Source organism: Magnolia sinica, chromosome 12 (assembly GCF_029962835.1).
Source record: "Magnolia sinica isolate HGM2019 chromosome 12, MsV1, whole genome shotgun sequence".
Classification (NCBI taxonomy): Eukaryota; Viridiplantae; Streptophyta; class Magnoliopsida; order Magnoliales; family Magnoliaceae; genus Magnolia; species Magnolia sinica.
Window position 1 is genome coordinate 64,265,656 of NC_080584.1, and position 7,436 is coordinate 64,273,091.

At 39.3% G+C, this 7,436-nt stretch overlaps 1 pseudogene; it reads left to right on the plus strand.

Moving 5' to 3' along the window:
- The first annotated feature begins 1,032 nt into the window (after nt 1-1,032).
- Nucleotides 1,033-7,427, plus strand: LOC131221523 (putative zinc finger protein CONSTANS-LIKE 11; annotated as a pseudogene).
- Nucleotides 7,428-7,436: the final 9 nt, after the last annotated feature.

The window sequence follows — 7,436 nt, forward strand, 5'->3', positions numbered from 1 at the left end:
TTCGGTTAGGTCGTGACCGTGGGGCCCACCTTGATGTACTTTTTGTATATCCACGCCGTCCATCCGGTGTTCAATATTATTTTAAGATTTTTAACAAAAAAGGAAGCAGACCCAACTCTCAGGTGGACCACACCATAGGAAACAGTGGTGATTGAACGTATACGATTAAAAACATCCTTCGGCTCACCCTAATATTTATTTCCCATCCAACCTTTTGTTAAGGTCAAAATGATCAGTATGAAGGGAAAGTGCAAATATCAGGTTGATCCAAAACTTTTATGTCCCACAAGAAGTTTTTAATTATTAACTACCATTATTTCCTCTAGTGTGGTCCACCTGATTTTTTGATCTGCTTATTTTTTGGACATACATTCCAAAATGAGCTTGAAAAACAAATGGATGGCGTGGATATAAAACATATTCATTAAGTTGGGCCCTACGTTCACGACCTGACCAAAATCGGTCAGGTCCCAACGAGGCTGAATCCGTGCTGACGTGTAAGATAGTTTGTGGCTAGAAGAGGAGACTTCCGGTATGTCACAATGGATATTAGTCCGTCAATCTCACTCATCACACGTATTCCTAGTCATTAAATCCGACCATCCATCAGGTGCTCCACACACAAAACAAACAAATTACGAAATGGAGATCCAATCATCTGATTGAAATTGTCTTTAAGTTATAAAATCTGTTTGAAGGCCATGGATTGACTAGATGGATATTTCTCATATAAAATAAACCATCTAAAGAAGGAATAAGTAAGGCCCATTAGAGGAAAAGGGAAAAACGATTGATCGTACACCAATTAACGGTTGAGATTACTAGAGACGAATAAAAACTTAGTTAAGCGCGACGAACAAGAGCTATCCTCATTTCCTAAAAGTCACGGCTTCTTTCAGATAAGCGTGTCTGTACGGAAATTCAGGGAGCGAGTAAAAGGGCTACGACCGTTAGAGATCTTTCCGAACCCAAGAAATGCCACGTCTCAAAACCAGCTCTCCCAACCGCTACTGTATCGCCACGTGGTAACCATTTTTTTCTGTTGAGAGAAGGAATAAAAACGAGGACCCTAAGCCATCGTTTCAGCTCCAAAGCTTACACACCAAACACCAAAAGTTCACAGACAGAGAAAAAGAAATCTGTGTGATCTTCAAATGTTTCCTTTTTAATCTGATCTTTGTATGTTCAGATCAGATGGCTGAGAAAAACCCACAAAAAAATCGGCATTTTTTGGTGTTTTCCGGTGCTCTGATGCTCTGTTCCTCTGTTTCTTCCCCGAACTGAATTTCCCAATTCATATTTTCTCTCCATGAACTCATCAAGAGAAATCTCAACCGTATAATCGAAGATTTCTTTCATGGGTCGGATACATTCATTCTGTTGGTGCAGGATTGACCGTTGGATTCAGTAGATCTTTTGTTAATTATGGATCCATTGTGCGATTTCTGTGGAGTGCAAAGAGCGGTGGTCTATTGCTGATCGGACGCGGCCCACCTCTGTCTGTCTTGCGATGGATGAATACATTCGGCAAATGCGCTTTCCCGCCGCCACCTGCGGTCGCTTATATGTGACGGGTGCAGCTCGCTGCCTGTGATCATTAGGTGTTTGGATGTTAAGGCCTCGCTGTTCCAGAACTGCGAGAAGACATGTTGCTCAAGTGTGGTGCCGGCACACCAGCGGCAGATGGTGAATTGCTACTCAGGTTGCATGTCTCCTACAGAGATCTCGAGGCTGTGGTCTTGTGTGATTGATTTTGGCGATTTGAAAGAGGCGGATGGAAGTTGGGGAATGGAAATTGTGGCAATGAATGAGAATTATGGGAGCAGCGGATGGGCGCAAGATGAGAAAGGAAGTTCGGTTGTGTTGAATGATTTGGATTCTTGTGGGAAGTTGGAAAGTTGGATGGGTCCGTCTTCTATTATGCAGAATGCGAACTCAATGCCCGTCGGTGGAGATCAACAAGTGTTGTTGCAGAAGGAGCCAAACCCTTCAAAGGTGATTTCTTTATCTTTTTAATATGATGAATGAATTGCTAGAATTATAAATGACCGTGTTTGTTCGTTGGCTATGGGTGTGTTTGGATTCTCAATCAAAGTGAACTGCAATATATTCAATTTGCTATAAAGAAAATGGGCAAATTGTGGTGCGCCATTTTGATTCATGATTACAAGCCGAGCCTCATTTGCAATTCTAAGTATTCAAGACTTACTTGCAACTATAATAATTGCAAATTGGGTGTGAATCCATCTATCTTATCAGAATGGGGCTAATCTCGCTCCTCGCTTTGTTTATTTACTCCATTCAATTGGTCTATTGCAATCTATTTCAATTGAACATCCAAACATGGCATAGAATGAAGACATTGTTATGCAATTTCGGGAGCTGCAACGGCTTTGTGTTCTAATCTGTTTATGATTTAAAATACAGTGTTTGTTCAAGCAATTTTCTGAGCCAAACAAACAGTACAAGTGGGGAAAATTTTTTCTGATCAAAATTGTTCCTGTGATGGGCCCCATTGTGGATTGAAGATGCATCAAAATCTTCCGATTGGGTGGTCCTAACCATCCAATCAGTCCACCCTCAAATGTGGACCTTTGGTTGTAGTTACCCATTTGAAAGCTAAAAAGGGGATCGCAATGAGCATCCATTTTCGGGTAGATTTGTTCCCTCTCATGATTGAATGATTGAGATTCACAAAACTGGGTCCCGCCGAACAAGCTCTGGTTTCCTTTTAGAGAGCAGAGCTTGGTGCATGTTGTTTATATGGCGTCTTCACAAATCACGTTTGATATGTTCATGTGTATTACTAGAAATCTCTGAAATGATCAATGAAATGACAGTATGTGTTACAATGTACTATGGCCACGATCAAATTTTTTTTTTTTTTAATAGTCCGAACGGACTTGGTTAATCAATTAATTAGATGTTGTTATTGTGGTTTGATCTGAGCCACGATTGCTTTTACTGTAATGTGCAGGCGGGCTGTCTTCCTCTTAAAGAGCTTGGGGTATTCGATGATGATGATTTTTGTGAAAGTTTTAACATTGATGACATCGATTTTAATTTCGATAACAGTGATGAGATGTTAGGCTGTGTACAAAGTCAGTCGAGACATCTTTTTGAGGATGCAGGTATGGACTGCTTATTCATGGATAACAACTTCTCAGTTGCTGAATCGAGCAGGCTGAATGAAAATGTTGTAGAGGTTTGCTTCATTTCTCAAATTTCATGCTTTTCATTTACTTCTTTCAGCTTTTTTTTTTTGGGCCCAAGCTTTCCCCTTTTTCTGACATCAAGACTTCAATACTCTATTTCACATCTTTATTTTCACAAATTTCTTGAAAGTTATCTTCAATAGTTTCATTTATTCTCCAAATTAGTTTTCATTTTGGATAGTTTAATTATGTATGGGGTTCGTCATTTCTTTTTTAAATGTCTATTTGATGTTTTCCGATTGGATGGTTGGGAACTATGTCTGAATTTACTGGATATGCTTCACCCATGGGGTGGACGCATGATTTGGATGGTTCTGAATCAATGTGCATGTATTCTACATGGTGAGTCATCAGCAGTCAGGAAATTGTAGAAAATGCACAATAGTAGTCTATCCCATTTTGAATTTGTTCTGTCTTCTGATGACGTTTGGATGGTTTCAAGGATATTGTGTACTCAAAATTGTGATATTGTCCTCCAGAATAACTCGGCATAGAGAGAGGTCTTATGCTGAATAAAGGGAGAAGAACAAAGAAAGGGTATGAAATTAGAAGAAAGCACACATGCAACCTGTACGGTGGATAACAACAAATAAAATCTCTTAAATTGGATTATTTCCACCATTTGAAATTTGGCCTTTTGCTTTGAAAAAGGGATGGTGATTATAACCTTTGTGAAATCTAAGGTTTGATATATTCAATCTAAGAAATGTTTTGGGCATTCCCAATCAAAATGGAGCCCTATCATATAAACAGCTCGGGTTATTGGAATAAAAACCCTGATTCTAATGGATAAAAGCCCTGACATATCACATTGCAATACGCCTGCAAATAAAGATGTATTCGATCAAACAACTTTGTAGAATCTCAAATGCTTGTCTATTTGTGTAGGAATCACCTACAAGCTAGTGGGCCATAATATAAATCCTAAAATTCTACCTGATTGGGAGATCCCAATCCTTCAATTGATAGTGATGGCTAAAGAAATATACAACAACGGTCCAACTTCAGATTCAGCCAGAAAAAAAAAAAGAAGCCAAAGATTGATGGGTAGAATCTTCCAATCTCGGTGACATTTGGGGCATCCTCCATCCATGGTGGGGCCAATCAGACCAACTTCTGGACTCAAGAACTATGGGTCCTATCCCCATCCTTCAATTGATGGCCTACAACTAGATGGCTAAAGAAATATACAACATTCAGCTTCAGAAAGAGCCCAAGCTCAGATGGTTAGATTCTCCAATTTCAGTGACATTTCAGGCATCTCGCATCCATGGGGCCCATTGTACCAGCTTCTGGATTACTGAACTATGGACCCTATCGCAATCCAGCAATCAATGGCCTACAAATAGATGGCTAGATAAATATACAACAATGGTCCGAATTTCACATTCAGCTTCAAACTGAGACAAAGATTGGATGGCTATAATCATCCAATCTTGGTGACATTTGGGACATCGCCCATCGATGGTGGGGTCTGCCAGACCAATTTCTGGACCAGCAACCTATGGGCCCTACTTGTAAGGGCAGAAGTGCAGTAGGACAGTAAACATCCTGCAGAAAGAAATAGGATGCCTATGTATATTCAATTTTTTGTGCAATTGGAACTTGGTTGTGGAGTTTTCCATGATTTCCTCATCAAAAGTCTTGAAAATGAAATCTGTCATAGCTAAATCTTCTATGAGTAGTGTCAAGTTTCTACGTGTCTTAGGAAATACTGAAATCATTGGACTTTACCTTATATCATATATGGCTGATTTTCACTCTTCTGTTTTCTATCAGGCATCCTCTTCAATCCAACATGATTGCGTTGGCCTTCAATCTTCCCGTGTTCTTGGGCTGGCCGGTACTATTCAAGCTGTTTCCAGTGGTACGGATAGAGTTCTGTTCAATCCATGTGGAAATAGAAACTTCAACCTCTGTTTCCCTACCACACAGGTCCAGTCAAGCATGTCGCTTTCAGCCTCCAACCTCACTGGAGAGAGCAGTGCCACTGATTATCAGGATTGTGGAGTATCCCCGATGTTTCTCACTCGCGAAATGCCTTGGGATTCGAACTTGGAAACTCCTTGCCCACAGGCCAGGGACAAAGCAAAGATGAGATACAATGAGAAAAAGAAAACCCGAACGTATGTATCTCAACCTCATAGTAATAGATCTAGTTGTCCACTCTCATTTGAAAACCATTTTACTATGATTTCTTCTAGAGATTTGAATGAAGATATTTGAACATGATTTCTGATAGATGATTACAGTGTGCAAGATCCAGGCAGTTCACCAGCGGGGCTCAATGTAAACATACCCTGGCCCAAAAATCAGACTGGCCTACTCATGAGGTTTGTCACACATATGAGAAAAACGACTGACTAGAATGAAATGGAGACTGATCCATAATCAAGGCAGATGTGTGGCCTACCAAATGAAGGACTAATCTGAATTTAGGCCAGGGCATTTTCACTGCAGACCCCCAGCTGAGGAATGACCTACACATTTGCATGATGCCATGATGGCACATGTGAAGTGAAGAAAACCTTTGATATCTTCATGTGAACCCCCATAGCCTTACACATAAATTGAATTTTAAGTTTCTTACCTTTCTACTTATAAGAATAGCCGCCTATCTGTAGTAGGCTATTCAATTCAGATTAAGCATGACTTTATAATTAAATTTCATCTTATTACTAAGTTGGCTCCTATTTCGATGAGTGGGGAATCGAATGGATTTTGTGAATGTATATCCAAACACAACATGAAAATGGGTCTGGCTCAGTAAGGGCATTTAGGCATCAAACTCCCCTTTTGGAGGTGTGTCCAAACCCGCCCTAAAAGTAGGAAACAAAAAAAAATCCAATTATACATTAACAGTAGTGTGTACATTTTTGAAAATTTGAAATATTGGGAAATAACTAAGTACTTTTTTGCTTGTATGTCCTCAAAACTAAAATCTTAGGATGTTTTTTTTTTCTCTCCAAGGTCATTTCATAATTTCTAGAAAATAGAGGAATCTTAATCCAGATGCCTAGTTTTACTTGCCAAAACAGAAATATGCCACATTTGCCAATGGGGCAGTGTGCTGGATCTGGTGTTCATTACCACATTTCTGTTCCTTTCAAAAAATAAAAAAATCTATCCAGTCTACTTATCAGGTGGGCCATACCTGTATGTAGAAATGGATGTCTGGAACATGTTAACCAATGGTCTATGATCAACATGCATTTGATGCTCATCCAATGAGTGGGCTGCTCTTGTGTTTTAAGAAGGGATATGTGCACTGAGGTGACTGTCTGATGACTATCCAGATCCCAAACAAGTGCCACGATGGCACGTGTTGTACATTTGTATTTTGTACTTGCAGATGAATCCTGTGGAATTAGCATACATCCTAAAGTGCAATCTTAGTAAAAGAGTTGAAATTCTGGCTTTTCCCCCTTTGGGATCACAATAAGTTAATCATGTTCAAAATTTGCTTTCAAAAAGCCAAAATACTTGCAGAATCTGCTAGTTGTAAAATAACAAATTCTACTTTTGTGACTCCATTTAATAGTTTGGACGAGGAATTCTACGCCTAATTTGGATGATTGGTGAATTGCCCAAGTGCAGGTGCACTTCTGTGATGTGGGAATGGGCCCCACATGGGCACTTGATCAATCATGGCAAGCCTAGAGGCAGTTTCAGAGGTGCGAGATTTGAGCTTAGATATGTTGTTGGAAATTTGATCATCTTCATGAAGATTATAATATCATATATCGTAAATTCTGCTCATTAAGTTTTGTAAAAATAGCTAATGTATGCATTTTTACAGGTTCGGAAAGCAAATACGATATGCTTCTCGTAAAGCAAGAGCAGATACCAGAAAGCGTGTGAAGGGCCGGTTCGTGAAGGCTGGTGAGGCTTATGACTATGATTCTCTAGTATCAAGAAATTGCTGATTTACAAGATTTCTTTGCCTTAGGTTTTTTTTATTTTTTTAATTTTAAATTTTTTTTACAAGGCCTGCTTGTATGGAGGTAGCAAAACCGCCTGCCGCCAACAAGTCTCAAACATTCATTCTCCTCTCCTCTATAGTTAAAAATATAGCACTAGGTTCATCTACAAAAAGTAGTATCTTTAACAAAAAAAAAAGAAGATGATTGATTGCTAAGGTAGCTTTATTCATTTAAGCTTGTAAGAAGGAAATCCAGCTATCTTTCTCCTTGGTTGGGATATAAAGCTTTTAAAAGATAT